This window comes from Gopherus evgoodei, chromosome 2, assembly GCF_007399415.2.
Source record: "Gopherus evgoodei ecotype Sinaloan lineage chromosome 2, rGopEvg1_v1.p, whole genome shotgun sequence".
NCBI lineage: Eukaryota > Metazoa > Chordata > Testudines > Testudinidae > Gopherus > Gopherus evgoodei.
Genome location: NC_044323.1, coordinates 88,800,306 through 88,818,226, shown reverse-complemented (window position 1 = coordinate 88,818,226; position 17,921 = coordinate 88,800,306). Strand labels below are relative to the sequence as shown.

The following is a 17,921-nucleotide window of genomic DNA, read 5'->3' as shown; positions in this document are numbered from 1 at the left end:
GACCTATCCACCATCGAAATAGCTTTTCCTCCTCTTGATCTCCAAGGATTTGACCCAATTCTCAAGACAGCCTGGCAGCACCAACACCACAGAATGTTAAAAGAAGAAGCTTTTAGCCCACTGTAAGTAGCAGCATCAGGAGCAGCTGATGGAACAGATTTTGTTGGCAACTCACTCCCTCTCCCTCCTTCTGCAATGAAATTAAATCATGTATACAAACAGAGTCAGGGAATACTGTTCCATTGACCAATATGTTTTACAGCAATATTTCTCTCTATGGAGAATTGTGTAATTAGACTGGAAGGTCACCACTTACTGAAACATGTCATTGGATAGACTACCCAGATGTGTACAGCTGGTTATTTTCCTTTCCTCTGAATTCTGTAGAGAAAACACACTTGTCTAACCATGATCAAAATTCACACACTGATGATTAATGTAAATGAAACCCTAAAACTGAACATTACAGTTCTTAGAAAAAACTTCACTTTGGATGAGAGTTTTCACAAACACCATTTTCTTATTTACCATTCTTCTAAAACCTTGGTCCACATGCTGGTAAAATTCCCACTGACTTCAGAATAAAGTCCTTGTGTTACTATTTAATGTGTTATACTCTAAGGTATTTGCATTATTGCTAAAAAATCAAGCTGTTCTCCTCTCCAAAGGATATCCAAAACTGCCCAGGCGCACTTCACTAAAATCACAAACAAACAATTTACAAGTTGCTATACAGCCTTTAATGTTTGCCACCGCCTTGTGGCATTTTATTTGGCAGGACTGGAAATTGCGAACAGCTGAAAATTAGATAAGTGACATTTCAGGCCAAATCAAGCACTAGTAAAACAGGTTTCAGAGTGGTAGCCGTGTTAGTCTGTATCAGCAAAAAAAATGAGGAATACTTGTGGCACCTTAGAGACTAACAAATTTATTTGGGCATAAGCTTTCGTAGGCTAAAACCCATTTCATCGGATGCATGCAGTGGAAAATACAGTAGGAAGATATATATACACAGAGAACATGAAAAAAATGGGTGTTGCCATACAACTCTAACGAGACTAATCAGTTGAGGTGGGCTATTATCAACAGGAGAAAAAAAAACCCTTTTATAGTGGCACAGTCTTGGGAGTGGATGGGTCATTACACAAAGTAAAAACTAGTGGATGGGTCATTACACAAAGTAAAAACTATTCTCCCCGACCATGCTAATTTTTCCCCGACTGTTACTCACACCTTTTTGTCAACTGTTTGAAATGGGCTAGCCTGACTATCACTACAAAAGGGGTTTTTTTTGTTTTTTTTTCACTGCTGTAATAGCCCACCTTAATTGATTAGTCTTGTTAGAGTTGGTATGGCAACACTCATTTTTTCATGTTCTCTGTGTATATATATATCTTTCTACTGTATTTTCCACTGCATGCATCCGATAAAGTGGGTTTTAGCCTACGAAAGCTTATGCCCAAATAAATTTGTTAGTCTCTAAGGTGCCGCAAGTACTCCTCATTCTTTTTACTAGTAAAACAGGTACTTCTGCCAAGTCATCCTTTGGAATATAACTGCTGCTTGCACAGCAGGTACAGTTCTCCTTCATCTCCAACTCTCAGTCTCATCACTTGTGTCTTTCCGTACTCATGTCACCATTTCTCATTTTGCAACTAGTGAATTTATGAAGAAGCTATATTGCACCCCACAGCATGTTGCAGTGCTTAACAGATACCTAGGTACAGAGCCACTTTATCATCATTATGAATAATATTATTATTGCTGGAAAATAATATCATAGTCATAAAACCAACACCAAGTATGTTAGCACCCTTGCAAATCGGTAACAGCACCCATATGGCAACAACAGATATCACCATTGCTGTCCAAAGCAGGAAGCATAGTGAAATAGTATCCCCGCCCGTCCCCAATCACAGCAGCTATCTTGCAGTCTCTTCTGGTTTTTTCTGCATGGTGGGCTCTGGGGCGCCTGTAGGAGTGCTGGGCTGTGAGGGGATGCTGGGCAGTGGGGAAGGTTTGTGTTTTTGGGTTCTAGGCAGCGGAGGGCCTGTTGAGGGGGCGCTGGGTGGTGGGGGAGGTGTGTGTTTGGGTGTTGGGCAGTGTGGGGTCTGTAGGTGCTGTGTAGTTGTGGTGGTGGGGTTATGGGGAAGGACTCTGGGCTGTGAGGGGTGGGGGAAGATCTGTGTGTTAGGGCACTAGGAAGTGGGGGTTTTGGGTAGGGTGCTGGGCAGGGGTAGTGATATTCAGGGTGCTGTGCATTTGTGGTAGTGGGGGGCTCTAGGTGGAGGGGGAAGCTGGGCATAGCGGGTCAGGGGGCACTGGGCATAGGAGTCTGGGGGGTGTTTCTGTGCGGGAGGCATGCGGTATAGGGGTCTGTGGGGGGGTCTTTAGGCAAGGGACACTGGGCATAGGAAGTCGGGGCTGTTGGGTGGGGGGACTGTGTGGTGTGGCACAGATCCCCCCGTCCCGAGTGGAAGGGACACACTGGCAGCACAGGGCCGGGTGGGCCAGTGTGCATCTGGCAGCTGCTGGTTTGTAAACAGTGCCCTCGCACTGGGCTGGGCATCATGAGGCCACTCGCACCATGGTGTGCCTCATTGCCCCTGGCCGGCCCCTTGCTCCAGGTACAGACCTTCACATGCCATGCTCCATTTCCCTCATGGGGGCCCACAAATATGTTTGGCACTGGGCCCACAAAAGGTTAATTTGGCTCTGCCTTGCTCATGTCAGAGCTGCTGCAGGAGAAGCAGTGGAAAGCAGTTGGGGAAGTGGTTCCCCCTACATCTTGCTATATATGATGGGTCTGATTCAAACACTTCAGTTTAAAAAGCACAGGTTGGTTTTAAATTCATAATAAAATGCAAATGTTCTTCTTAACATGGTTGCTCTCAAAGGCCCATAAGTTCATCGCCATGACTATAGACTCTACCAGTCTGCAGTGTACTACTTACTCTTTTCTTCACATGGTTATGATCTGGTGTATCTGAGAGGTTCCTCCATCCATGTTGCCCTGGAGAGAGATTCAGTGCATCATCACTCCTTGGTTGCAGAGGGGTGCTGAGGTGTCTCTACTTCCTGTCACCTCGTTCTGTGGCAACATGCCAGCCACTCTTTGTGATGGTCCTCAGGTGTATTCCGCACATGGATATGAATGCACACCATGTGCCTGAGTCCAGAAACTTTCAGTAAGCAATGTCCATTGCTCCACAAGTTCAGCTGTTCTCCTTGTGCTCCACATCAAGAATGTAAAGGGCTGCGCGATTTGAGCTGAAATCCTCTGTGTCTGTTTTGATCTTCCTTTATTGTGTTCTTATGAATACAATTTGTAAATAGTTTTTAATAGGTTAGTATTTTAGTGTTTTTATAGTTAGCATATTTGGTTTCGTTCTCTCTGCTCCAGGGAGCTTGTCTCTCCAAATAGGGACTATGCCAAGAGTTCTGGGGTTCAAGAACTATCTCCCCTGCCTCTGTTCCTTTTCCATCAGTGATCACCACCAGCACTGCCTTTATTGCCTTGGGGAGTCTCATATCACCACCAAGTGCAACATCTACTGGTCCTTCCCTCCTCAAACTCATGAGGGATGAGAGCTCCATCTGCAGAAGCACCTCATGGAGTAGGCTATGAAACGCCATTCAGATTCAGGCTAGCGAGACCCCCCCTGTACAGTGGCCTCAGATGGTGAGTGGTGCCCTTCTGAGCATGAGCTATGTAGTCAAAGCAAAAACTCTTAGGTCTAAGAAACCCTCTCATGAGAGTAGGGAACATGAACAGACGCATAAGGACAGATCTCCATACAGATATGCCTCTAAGAGAGAGGATCCCTACCTATCTCGGTCAAAGTTGGGTGAGTCCTTGTGTGTGGGTCCCAAAGACTAAGGTCTGCATAAGCCTTCTGTCCCAGAAGGAAAGGCATGAAGAAAGAAGGATCTGACAGAATCATCTCTGGGTCTTCCCAAGAAACCTAATGAGCTGTATCCAGTGGTTCTGTCTGAGAGTTCAGTACTGGGATCTCATCTGACGGCTCCAACATTTTCCATGTGGGAAAACACTAGACCTTTAGATGACCTGGATCTGCCAATATCTTTGTCTGGAACTTCCCAAACATGAAGGAGGACTGAAGCCTTTACCTCATTGAGGATATCTTCTTTCTGCCCAACCCACAATCTTCCTTGCTATCAGGTCTGGCTCTTCTTAGGGACACCTCTGTGCCTGGGAAAAACACCTGGTAGGGAAGAGTATACTTCCCTATTATGTCCACAACCTGGAATATACTCCCACCAGTATTGTTGGCAGTACTGCCAGTAGAACAAGTCTATCATATCATGAAGTGAATCACATGCCCCAGATGAGGTTTCCCCCCAGGGGAAACAAACCCAGTCATAGACCAAGGAAGGTATTGGAATCATCTGCCTCCCTCCAAATATGGCTACCCAAGGAATTACTGGTACCCAATACCTTGGGGCCCTCCTCCAGTTGATCCTTACTGGGTTTACAGGGGTCTGGGAGATCCATACTGCAGGCACCATGGATCCATGTGGGGATCGCACTGACTCTCCTCTCCCTGCCAATATCAACTGGCTCTGTCAGGATTTGTGTAGGAGGAGATTGAGCCAGATCCGCCAGTTGTGCTGGGTATGTCATCCTTCTCACCGGATAAGGCAATTGCTCCATCCTCTCTCTTCACCCAATGACCACAAGCAGTACTAGGAATTGTTGCAGTGGATGGCAACTGAGTTCCAGATTCCTGTCAAAGAGCTCCAGGACACACTACAGGACCTACTAGACACGTTCCAACTCTATAGCTCTTTGAGGGTTGCTGTTCCTGTCAACTAAGCCATTTTGGAACCTACCAGACCCCTGCTCCTACTCTGAAAAGAGCTGAGAAATTATATTTCATGTCAGCTAAAGGGGCAGAGTTTTTATTCACTCATCTGGCACCAACTGCTTAGTGGTGTAAGCTGCTACATAAAGGTCCACAGTGCAGAACTCCAAGCCTGCCCCAACTGACAATGGTGCCAAACACCTCAACCTTTTGGATAGGAAAGTATTCTCATCAGCCAGTCTCCAATTCAGAGTTGCTAACTGCCAGACGTTGTTAGCAAAATAAGATTTCCTGCATTATGTCAAATTTGCAGACTTTAAAGACAGACTTCCCCAGGAAGACAAGGCCCAGTTCCAAGCCCTTATTGATGAAGGCAGGCTGGTGGCCAAGACATCACTTCAAGCAGCAGTAGACACAGCCAATACTGCCTCTAGAGCCAGAATTGTAGTCATGAGACACGAGTCATGGCTGCAGTCTTGAGGGTTCCCCAGGGAGAAATACCATCAAGGACCTTCCCTTTGATGAGTCTAAATGAGTCTAACATCTTAAATGAAAAGACTGACAAGTCTTTACACAATCCACACAGTTTAAAAGACTCTAAGATAACTCTCTGCTACCTGGGCATTTACACCCATGTCCAAAGAGGTAACATCACAAGCAACCCTATAGGCCCAGATCTTCTCCTCAGACAGTCTATCATCAATGCCCATATGAACCCCCAAATAAGAAGCAAAGGATTCAGAGACCCAGATATAAGACGACTTCGACCTCCACAACCACCACCCAGCTTCTCCGACCATCCAAAGGATTCTTTATTTGTAAGCAGGAGGACCACTTACCAATATTGATGCCATGCCTCCTTCCCCGCCCCGCAAACCTTTGATTGCTGCCTTACCCACTTTGCTCTCAACTACAGACAAGTGGGTACTAGACATCATCCCCCAGGGCTATGTAATCGAGTTTCTTACTTCCCCACCACAAATCTCCTTCCCAGCCCCTGTTCAGGGACCACTTTCATGAGGTTCTTTGTCAAGAGATAAATTTTCTTCTCCAGAAAGGCACCATAGAACCAGTGCCGTCTCCAACATCAGAGCAAGGGGCTCTATACCCTATATTTCTTTGTCCCCAAGAAATCTGGTGGATGGACAAAGACTCTTACCCTATGCTAACTGAAAGTATTCATTCAAAAATTAAAATACATCACATTGGCATCAGTAATCTCCTCTCTGGAAGAGGGCATTTGGTTCATGGCCCTCAACATGAAAGATACTTACTTTCATATAGACATTCACCCATCCAACAGGTGATTCCTCTGATTCCTCACTGGAGAAAGGACCACTTCCAATTCAGACTTCTTCTATTCAGAGTATTTACAGCATCCAGAGTCTTCACAAAAATCCTTTCAGTAGTGGCATCTTGGAGAGACAAAATGGCTTCACCATCTGTCCATATCTTGACAACTGGCTCTTGATGTACAGATCCACCAGGGGAAGTCCAGTTGGTGACAGCTTTCCTGCTCCATCTTCTATCTTCCCTTTCCTGCTCCTATCTTCTGCGTCAACTGTGAAAAGTCTACTTTGACATCTACAAAGTCCATAGACTTCATGTGAGGAACCTTAGATTCAACTATAGCAAGAGACTATCTTTCCACTGAGAGATTCCGCATCATGAGTGATCTAATGAAACATAGTCACTCTCAGACCACAGTCAGGATTTGCCTTATCCTCCTTGGTCACATCGCCTCATGCATCCATATTATACTATTTACCAGGCCCCATCTCCACTGTCTATAAACCTGGCTTCAGTACATGTACACACCAGAAAAAAGATAACATTGATACCAAAGTAATAATTCCAAATCAGGTTTTGACCTCTCTCACCTAGTGGACAACTCTGTAGAATGTTAGGGTGGGAATTCTTTTCTTCAGACTTACCCCCGAGGCAACTATAGTCACAGGCATCTCCTTATGCGGAGCTCATGTGAACAATCACACTGCAGAAGGTACCTGGAACCCTTGGGAGGCCAAGATGCACACTCATTTACTGGAATTAAGGGTGGTACCTCATGTCTGCAATGCATTCCTCCCACTCCTCTGATCCTACCATATCCAGGTAATGTCAGACAATATAATGACTGTCTTCTATGCAAACAAGCAGAGGGGAGAACAGATCCTTCTCTCTATGTGTAGAGACATAACACTCTCAGCAGTATACTTTTTGAGGCACATAAAACTCCCTAGCAGCCTGTCTCAGCAGACATTTTTCAACAGATCATGTGGTCTTCAACCAATGTGAAATACCATGCTAGGATCTCTTTGCCTCACAAGGAAACAGTGTCTCTGGGCCAAATTTTGAAGGGTGACATCCTTTTGTTATCCTGGACAGACTGCCTCAGATATGCCTTCCCTACCATCCTACTGATACCACAAGTCCTACAAAAGATCTGCCATGACAGGGCTTGAGTCATCCTCCTCATGCACAACTGTCCCAGTCAGTTCCAGTGCTCAGATTCCCTGAAGATTTAAATCTGTCCATCTGTTGTTATCTTACCACTTCCGGATCTGTTTATGCAACACAGTGGCATGATTAAGCATCCCAACCCAGGACCACTACAACTCAAGGCCTGGTGCTCTGATGGACATCAGAAGGAGAGTGCTTGTGTTCAACAGTGAGTCACTCCATTCTCAACCAGAGCAGGAAGGATTCTAGCAGGAAAAGTTTTTCAGCCAAATGGAAATGTTTCTCCTGTTGATCACCACAACACCTGTTATCTCAAGAGTCCTCTGGTGTTCCTGTTACCCTAGACTGCCTACTTACCCTTAAGACATCTGGTGTCTCAATCAGTTTGCAATGGGTCCATCTGGCAGCAAATTCTCCGATTGAGGACTGTACTCTCTTCACTCATCCTATGATGACTAGATTCTTGAAAGGACTTATCAGATCTCTTCCATCTCTGGTGAAGCCAGCACCTCAGTGGGACTCAACCTTTTTCAGTTCTCACCAAGCCTCCTTTTGAACCATTAGCCTCCGGTACTTTGTCCTGTCTCTTGGTGAAAGTTGCTTTCCTAGTCGCCATTACAGAGGCAAGATGGGTGAGGTAATATCTTTTATTGGACTAACTTCTTTTGGTGAGAAACAAGCTTTCCAGCTTACACGGAGCTCTTCTTCAGGTCCTGAAGAAGCTTGAAAGCTTGTCTCTCTCACCAACAGAAGTTGGTCCAGTAAGAGAGATTACCTCCTCCATCTTGTGTCTTTAATATCCTGGGACCAAAATGGCTATAACGAAATAATCACCGTTACATGAGCCAGGAGGGTGGGCGAGCTTGGAGCAGACCCACCATATGCCACCTTTCATAAAGAGAAGGTCTGTCTTCTCCTCTACCCAAAATTCGTCCCTAAAGTAATTTTGGAGTTTCATACTAATGAAGCCATCCACTTACCAGTATGTTTTTCAGAACTGCATGCCTCCGATGAGGCTTCATTCTTTAGAGATGTGATGGGCCCTGGCCTTTTATGTGCAGTGAACAAAAACAATTAGAAAAATACGTAGACTTTTTACTGCCATAACAGAGAGATCGAGAGGTCAGACTCTTATCCACCCAGAGACTCTCTAAATGTTTCTGAATCTGTGTCATCTTTTGCTACCAGTTAGCTCATATTTCTCTCCCTCCTCCTCCCTCACTGGAGGAGGTGAGAACTCATTCCACCAGAGTGTAAGTCACCTCTACGGCATATTCGTGAGAGTACCTTTACTAGAAATATGTAGGATGATCACCTGGAGCTCCTTACACACCTTTGCAAGACACTATGCTTTGCATAGCCGTGGGGACGGCAGTATTACAAACAACCATGACATCTGCATCTTTGCACCAATGTACTGTGTGACTGCTGCTTACTAGTCTCCCGCATGTGGAGTATACATAGTGACCATCATTTGAAGAAAAAATGGAGGCTACTTGCCTTTAACTGGATGTTCTTTGGGATGTGTGGTCCCTCTCTATATTCCATTACCCACTCTCTATCCCCATCCGCCAGAATTCTAGTAAGATAAGGAACTGGAGAGGCGTCGGTCTGCACTGCCTTTTGTAGTCTCAGTTTGGAGCGTGAGGAGAATAACTGCGCCTTTGTGGTCCAACAGACACTGCTTACTAAAAATGTCTGGACACTGGCTCCTCATGCTCAAGCGTACCTGTGTGTGAAATACAGATAGTGACCACACATCTCAAAGAACCCCCAGTTAGAGACAGGTAACTTCCTTTATCTGTTGCATTTGGGGTCTTTCAGAGCTACATGATTAGCGGCTGGGTTTCTTCCTGTATAAAATAGAGCTACTTTATTATAATGAGAAAAAACAATAAAAAGCTATACTGGGAGAAAGTTAAAGTTGCACAGTTAATCACTGTGGTGAGGAAACAGCAGCACGGGATGCTTAGCCTTAATTTTGACTTTGCAAGTGTGTACAATCTTGAATTACATGACCACATGAAATTTCTCAGGTAATACAATAAAAAGTATCTCATAATTTGGTTTCCCACAGCCTTACTCGATACATATTGTAAGGTGAGCTGGGAATGAGATAGGCCTATGAGGGATGCTGTCTGCTGTACAGGGAATGAGGCAAGGTGAAGACTGAGGTCTGGTTTAGAAATGATTTTCATGCCCTCTCTTTGTCTAGCATATATTGATGACTGACAAGTGGTATGTATTAAAATAGATTAAAGCTGGCCAACTGAGAGCTCTCAAAATGTAATTGTAAATGTGGACTCATCATTGAACAGATGTGTTCCTTGTAGGGTCTTGCAGGGACTGGTTCTTGTCCCTATACTATTAAACATTTTTATTAATGACCTGGAAGAAAACATAAAATCATCACTAAAGAAGTTTGAAGTGGACGCACAAATTGGGGGCTTGGTAAATAATGAAGAGAACTGGTCACTGATTCAGAACAATCAGGACTGCTTGGTAAACAGGGTGCAAGCAAACAATATGGATTTTAATGTGGCTGGATGTAAATCTATACCTCTAGGAGCAAAGAACATAGGCCATACTTTCAGGATGGGGGACTCAATTCTGGGAAGCAGTGACTCTGAAAAAGATTTGGGGTTTGTGGTGGATAATCAGCTGAGCATGAGCTCCTAGTGTAGTGCTGTGGCCAAAAGAGCTAATGTGATCCTGGGATACATAAACCGGGGAATCTTGAGTATGAGTAAAAAGGTTATTTTACCTCTGTATTTGGCACTGGTCTGACCGCTGCTGGAATACTGTGTCCCATTCTGGTGTCTGCAATTCAGGAAGGGTGTTGATAAACAGGAGAGAGGCCAGAGCAGAGCCACAAGAATGATGAAAGGGTCAGAAAACTTACCTTATAGCAATAGACTCAAGGAGCTCAATCTATTTAGTTTAACAAAGAGACGATTTGAATGATTATTGTTTGTTATTTGCATGACAAACATAGGATTGAGCAGAGTACATTTCTGGTGTAGGGGGCAGCATCAGTCTGTGTAATGATGAGTGATTTGGATGTACTGGTAACATGAAAACAGGCAAGGACATCCACACCTCCAGTTCTCAGTTAATATAATTAGTGGTAAGTGAACCTTGAACAGTCTGAGCTGGACTTCATTTTGGATAAGTTCAGATATTCATCCAACTCTTCTGTCTGAAAAGTCTGTGAGAACAGTCTGTTTCATGAGACAGAGGATTTCTAGCTCTTCTGCTTCCAGCTGGAAATATTGCAAGAATGTTGTCCAAATATTTCAGAGCCTCAGAAAATAGTTTGACTGGAACTTCATGAAGTGTTTGCTTAGGAAAAAAAAAAAGCTAAAGCTCAGGGAGTTTTTTTATTTTACTCTCCTTTCTAATGACAGGTAAGTTTATTTAATTAATTCCATTTGTTTACCCCTTGAATTTCACCTGCTTACCGTAATGATGCTTCATAGCACCAATTCCAACCATCAGGCTCCACTCAGTTTTCATTGTCTGAGGATTTTGTAAAGCTCCCTTTTCCCTAGCCATCAGCTCTCTATAATCCCGCCTTCCTTCTACTTCTTTGCATAGTAAAATAATTTTTAAGCCTCCCTGAAATAGGTTTTTCAAAGTGCTCTTCAGATTGACAGTGCTTTTTGTAATGCATCAAAGTGCCATTACTGTGAATGAATCTGAATCTTCATTTATGAAGATTCTCATGGAGTCGATGCAGTGATGTGAGTTTACAATAACAATATAAGTGTCATCTTCCTGGAAATTTAGTTTTTGATGAGTATCACAGTAGTTATAGGGATGAAGAAAGATCTGAGCAGAGACTTCTTCTAAATCTGGTTTCAATGGAGTTGAGCAAGTGAGAACCAGCCAGGTCAGACGTCAAAGCAGATCAGCCTTGATGAAACTGCTGCTCAATGGAATTTGACAGACAGCCTGTTGCTAGGGCTGTTTGAAAATTTTCATTAAAACTGACTTTTGGCCAAAAATTGAGTTTTTGATTAAACATGATTTTTCACAAGTATCTGCCTTCTGCTGAAGATTTGGACTTTTCATTAAAAGACAAACAAAATCACCAGAACACCTGACAACTGAAAATTTTGATTCAGAAATATTGCAGTTCAGGTTGCTCATGGTCCCATTCCTATGTGTGAGGTTCCGTGGCTGATTGTCATTTCCCATGAAGGGACTGCACTAGGAACTCTCATGATGCATCACAGTGCCTCAGATAAAGAGGAAACCATGGTGCATCATGGGGAGATATAGTCTGGCCACAGTGCCTAGCTCAGAGAGGAGAATGAAGGCATGAGGTACTTGAACTATAATTCCCAGGAGGCACCAGAGTAGCATTTCTGAATCAAAATTTTAATTTTTAAACCACCAGTTTTTGGGCAACATTTTTGTGGTCAAAAAGTTTTGGCTTTTCATTTTTTTGCTGAAAAGCTGAAATTTTCTGCTGAGAGAGAAATATTTTTTCAACTAGCTCTACCTGTTACATATTTGTGTTTTGCTGAACATCTTTATAAAGTCTCATGGGCTATGAAAGAAATGGTGGTACTGTAGCTTGAGTATTTTGCTGTCTCCGTACATGACAGAATGGAATTGATGTTTTCTTAAAGCTCAGCTTTTACAGAGGTTATAATCCCATGGGTTCTGATGTCAGTGCAGGATAGTTAACGGGTTAGTTTTTGCATTCGATGCAGGAATGGTTTTTGGTAAATTCATCTAGTTTTAATAAACTCATAGAATTTGGAATTACAACAGAGATTTGAGACCATGGGCCTGCATTATGCCTGTGTAAATCCACTGACAACAGCATCCATTCACACTGCTGTAACTGATAACTTTAATCAGTCTTCATTTCATGAGAGACAGTTTGTCAGACATCTGCTATCCATGATCTTCTCAATTAAACTGTACCTTAGATATCTGAACTATCATTTCAATTTTTTATTTTCAACAATGTTTACAATTTCTGTGAAGATTGTTTCATTTCCACCCAGTGATAGAAGCTGAATCAAGTGCATGTAATTCTGTTCATGTGTCATCTATCTTGTTCGGAGGCCGAAGCAAATGTACTGAATCGCTTTGAGTCCTCATGCTGAATGTCACACTCTCCTGAGTGACTGCATGTATGTGCACAGGTACAGCATAGTTGGCTGGAGCCTGTGCAGCATTGCAGCCACCACAGAAGTACACTGCAGTGCACACCCAACTGTTATGACCCATAATATGCACCCTCCAAAGCCTTGCTGAAGATTTGTCATGTAGTGTACTTCAGAGTTCACATGAGGTTTTATTTGACTGAGCACTAATCCTTTCTGAAGGTGAGTAAGAAATACCAGTAGGTCAATTTTTGCTGCATCTGCCAAATGGTGGTCCGACACTCCACATGAACATAACCTGTTGGTGTAATTCTCCATCTTGTGGCTGAACTTGTGACTGTATTTTTGCAACTTACATGCTGCCATGGACCCTGGCATGGAAATTGGACCTTCTTACGTCTCATGCACCTTCTTGCCTCAGCGAGCTAAAGAAAGCTTCTCCTTTACTCAGCCCATAAGTGTCAGTCAGTTGGAGGTTGCTCCTGCACACTGTATATCAGTATGAAGATAAAGCAGGTTAGAGGATGTTAATGTTGGATTTTTTTTTAGAAAAGGCTCATAATGTTTACAGCCATAATCATTGTCTTGGAATTTCCTACAAAGCTAAGCATATGCTATTTATATGGTGCAATTTGACAGGGTAACAGCTTACTTAAGAAAGTAAGCAAGAAAGAAGCACCAAACTTAAGTGCAAGTAGTTGTAATAATATCTTTCAGTTAAGTGTGCTCTGAAGTTTCCCCAAGTGATTTATAAACAGACAGATATTTTATATAGTAATTATACCACCCACCACTGAAATGCAGCTTCCCATTTGACACAACAGCTATTTAATAGTGCATAGCAACTCTTTAAAACAGATGTGAAGAAGATTATTATATCGAAGGGAAACTGCAGGAAGAGTTTAGATAGATTTTGCCCATGATCCCAACTTTAATACCTCTGCTCTTGAGGAAAATTGCCATGAGATTTTGAATAATGTCAAGAGATTAAGCCTCAGTTTTATGTCTCCTCTGAAAAACAGTGTTTCCAACAGCATATAAGTATGTTGGCTAGTACTGTCTTAGAGAAAAGAGAGCCACCTGTGGAATTGTTAACACTACTGCTTCCTGCAACACCTACATTTTCGCTAGGTGTGTTCCATCTCGACCCCACTTCCTTCTGCCTCACTTGTGAAATCTCGTGGATCATGGACAGCTCGTCGTTGACATAAGATTGGGGCTTGGACAAAGATAGTTCAGATCTGAATGAATGCTGAAGTGCAGAAAGGTTAGAACTGAAGGTTCCTAACGCTTCACAATCATGCTTGCACCCTGAGAACTGAAACTCTGTAAATAAATAAATATTTTCACCTTTCATTTCACTGTTTTTCCATCTCGTGGTAAGAAGTCCAATATAAACCACCCTTTTCTTTCTTCTCTTGGCTCTTTAGAAGAGTTTCCTTGCACCCCTAGCCACCTAATATCTTGGCATGATGTGCTGCTTATGCAACTTTCATGATATCCCAAAAGCCTACATCCGAGTCCTCCAGGTTTGCAGGCTGCAGCCCTATAGCACCTAACTGCTGGCTGAGCCTACAGTAGCCTCACAGATGGAACGTGCTTTTCCATGCACCACAATTACAAGATTACTGTTAATAAAACTTCACACTGCAGGGAAAGATTTTCATGTGGAAGCTTTCCCTCCCATTCATGATGGCATAACATCCCTGTGGCAACTACAGCAGTTGTTGAATTAGTAACAGGAAAAAACATTTAATGTATCTTTAGGTGTTACTGATACAATTTAACATCACGAAATATGAAGAGCCTGCTTAATTTAACCAGATAACCCATTAATTGCTCCATAGACCACCAGCTCACCAGCAATTGCTCCACAGACCACCAGTTATCTATGGATTGCAATTTGTGCACAACTGCTTTAGATTAATAATAGAAAAGGTTCCACCTCCCATCCCCTGGAGCATTTCTGTAGCTAGCAGGATTTTGTTTTAATTATTTCCTCCTCTGTAAAAAATAAAATAAAATGCAATTATACTCTTTTTGTGGAAAAGTATTTCACCATGCACAAGCTTTGTATTTAATGGTTAAGTCTTATTCATTCCGTTATACAGATGGGCAAGCTGAGACACACAGGTTAAGCGACTTGACCAAGGCTGCAGAGGGTCTGATTGTGTGAAGTGCTAATCACTTGCTGTGAGATATAAATACCTACATAGAATGTACTGAAACAATGGAATTGGAAGTTTGCCAGAATAACTAAGGATTCTGACTTCCAGTCCCCTGCTTACTGCAATTTCATGCTGCACGTATAGATTCATAGACTCTAGGACTGGAAGGGACCTCGAGAGGTCATCGAGTCCAGTCCCCTGCCCTCATGGCAGGACCAAATACTGTCTAGACCATCCCTGATAGACATTTATCTAACCTACTCTTAAATATCTCCAGAGATGGAGATTCCACAACCTCCCGAGTCAATTTATTCCAGTGTTTAACTACTACTTGATTAGTAGCTTTATATTTTCATATTACAGTGGGAGAAAGGACAAGCTATCACATATTTAGGTGATTGCTTTTTTAAGGTATGCACAGAAAAAATATTTTGTTTTATAATCATGTAGGGTCTATTTTTCTTAGAATTCTTCTGTACTTGAACTTCTGTACCAAACACTAACCAAGGAGGGAAAATACAAACAGAGAATGCTAGATCCTCCTGCTAGTAGCTTTATTTATTTGGTTAACTGAGTTGTGCTGCTCTCTACAGTCACACCAGGGGCCTTCTCCCTGATCCCAAGTTACATGCTACTGCACTAAATCAAATGGGGCAGGAAGCCACCTTACCAGCTGCTGCATCTTCAATGATGCTTTCCTGCTCACCACCTCTATGTCAAGCAGATAAACTTGTGCCTTTAGTCTCAACTTCCTTCAGCTACATGTCTCAAATGCAGAAGTGTTTCTCTTTGGCAAGAGCCGCATCCTCGAACACTTTCCCAGCTCTTCTCTGTCTCTTGTCTCAGACCTTCCATTGCCCCCCACAGCCTGTAATGCTGGCATCGTTCGACATTGTACTTTTCCTCCCTCGTCTCAGGTATCTGCATATCACGTCTGTGTACCATTGCCGGTTAGTACCTTTGCTTTAATTCTTCTTCTGCCGAAATGCTCATCTGTTCCTTTGCTACTTCTTATCATGGGTCTTGCAACTCCCTTTCAATCTAATACTCTGTTCCCTTCATAGTGAAAACCTCGTTTGACTTCAGCAGGATTTTTGCCTCAGAAAGGATTTCCCCTAGTTTTTGTACCCTTAATATTATTATTGCAATAGAACCCGGTGTGATACAGCCATATAGGAAGACACAGTCCCTGCACTAAAAAGTTTATAATCTTCAAGACCTCCAAAGATAAAAATGGACTGAAACAATACTCCATTGGCCTCATTATCCAGCAGTCCATCCACTGAGGTGCAAGGCAGCTGAAAATTAAGAGCAGCCCAATGTTACCATTCACAATAGGATCCAGTTCAAAATCGCCCTAGTTCTTAAGCTGCGTGGACATGTCCCAGCCAGCTGCATAGGGCTCATCTCTCTTTCTACTCTTCCCTGCTTTCTCTATTTGCCTCACAGGCTGTGGAGTGATTGGGGCACCACCTGAACAGCGGTGTGACACTTTATGCCAGGTTGCAACACCACTCACTCAAATTTGGAGGGGGTGGGTGTGCGGGCTCACAGGCCGAGGGATCGTCATGCTGGTGATGGGGAAGCATTTGAGAGACAAGGGGTTGGGGGTGGGGGAGAGGGAAGGGACAAATCTATGGGGCCTCCAACTTTAAATGGTACTCTACAGCCTTTGATTTGTCAAGTATCTTCCTTCTGTATGTCTCTCCTCAAAATCTTGGCCCCCATGCTAAGGCCACCTTCTATGCAGCTCTTGTCATCTGGAGCAACATTCCTATATCTCTCATATGTATCTCTCTCTCCATATCATTTTAAATCTCAGCTGAGAACGATATTTTTTTGCTTTCTTCCTGACCTACCACTTTTTCTGTTCCTCTGCTGTTGTTCATATCTGTACTGTAATGTGTTTTAGGATACTCTTTGTATGGAAAATAATTAAAGGTCAAGGGTTTAAAGTAGATGCTTTGTTGGCTCCTTTAGAAATTTTTCTGACCTGTCTTGTACCTGAGGTAGTTATATAAGATCTCTTAGCCACACATCTTATCGTACCATGTTATTACTCTTAAGAAGTAAGTTTTGATGTATATATTACTCCTAAATTGTGAAGTTGATATTCCTGTTACTGAAAGAAGAATACTTCTCTGCAGGGTGGATGGTTGATGGCACCATGGTAATGCTTCACTGTTCAGGTGATGATACTTTGTAGTAAATAGAACTTAATATGGGGTTCTTCTATAAAGCTGAAGTGAGCAAATGTAACCCTAAAGCTCTTTCAATAAAATGAAAAGTAATTTTAAAAAAGCATAAAGTACAGAAAGTTGTGGGGACAGGGACTTTTGGTCTTCCAAGCATCTTAGGAAATGATACTATAGACTATGTGCCCCCAGATACTTTTGTCTATGTGAGTTTAACTCCCTATGCCTGCATTTGTCTTTGTTTCTGCAAAGCCTCAGGAGCCAGCACCTGGGAGACCTGTGCAAACAGGATTCTTATAGCAAAATGTGAATGTGTCTGCTAATTGAGACCAAAATGTATAAATGAGTGCCTTAAATTATGCACTCTGCACTTTGAAATTAAATCTACAAAGGGCCCAGTGTTCAAAGGCACAGCACACACATTGGACAGGTGATGGGTAAAAGAAAGTAGTAACAATATGCAGCACTGTTCACCAGCAGATCTTAATGTTTACAAAGGAAGCTGGCATTGTTATGCCCATTTTACAGATAGGGGAACTGAGCATAAGGCGGAGAAGTGACTTGCCGAAGGTCATCCATTAGGCCAGAGGCAGAACAGGGAATAGAACCAAAGTCTGACTCCCAGTCCTGTGCTCTGTCCCCTAGACTATGCTGCATTCATGTAGTTAAAAGTCTAATAAGACAAAGGCTTGCAATTAATTTACTTGGATTTATTTCTAGAGAACAGAGCTGAGTGTGTGGGGATGAGAGGAAGAATATCACTGCATTTTAAATGACACTATCACATTTTTGCTATTTTGAAAGAAAGCAAAACATTTTGAGGTTTCATCTCAAACCTTTTATTTGTTGACTTTTTTTTAACTGGTGAAAACTTCCCTTTACCTTAGTGAATATTCTTCTTCAGTATTCCTAAATATGAAAAGCAGTCTTGAATATATGGAAGTGGGGCATGCAATTTGCAAAATTAATAGCGAAACAAATCAAATTAATGCCATGAATCATGCACCCTACAGACCCCTACAACTAGGTGGAATTCCACTAACTCCAGTGGGACTCCATATAGGTGTAAGAATCTATCCTTTCCTGTCAGATAACAGGATATGGGCCCAGATGGGGTTTGATGGAAGACAGTGGAACTAGTTGCATAAC

The 17,921-nt window shown here is 42.7% G+C and overlaps 1 protein-coding gene across 6 annotated transcripts in view; it reads left to right on the top strand.

The window, feature by feature from the left end:
* PDE1C (phosphodiesterase 1C) overlaps positions 1–17,921 on the top strand; it is a 566,690-nt gene that overhangs the window by 243,563 nt on the left and 305,206 nt on the right. The gene's annotated exons all lie outside the window — the stretch shown is intronic.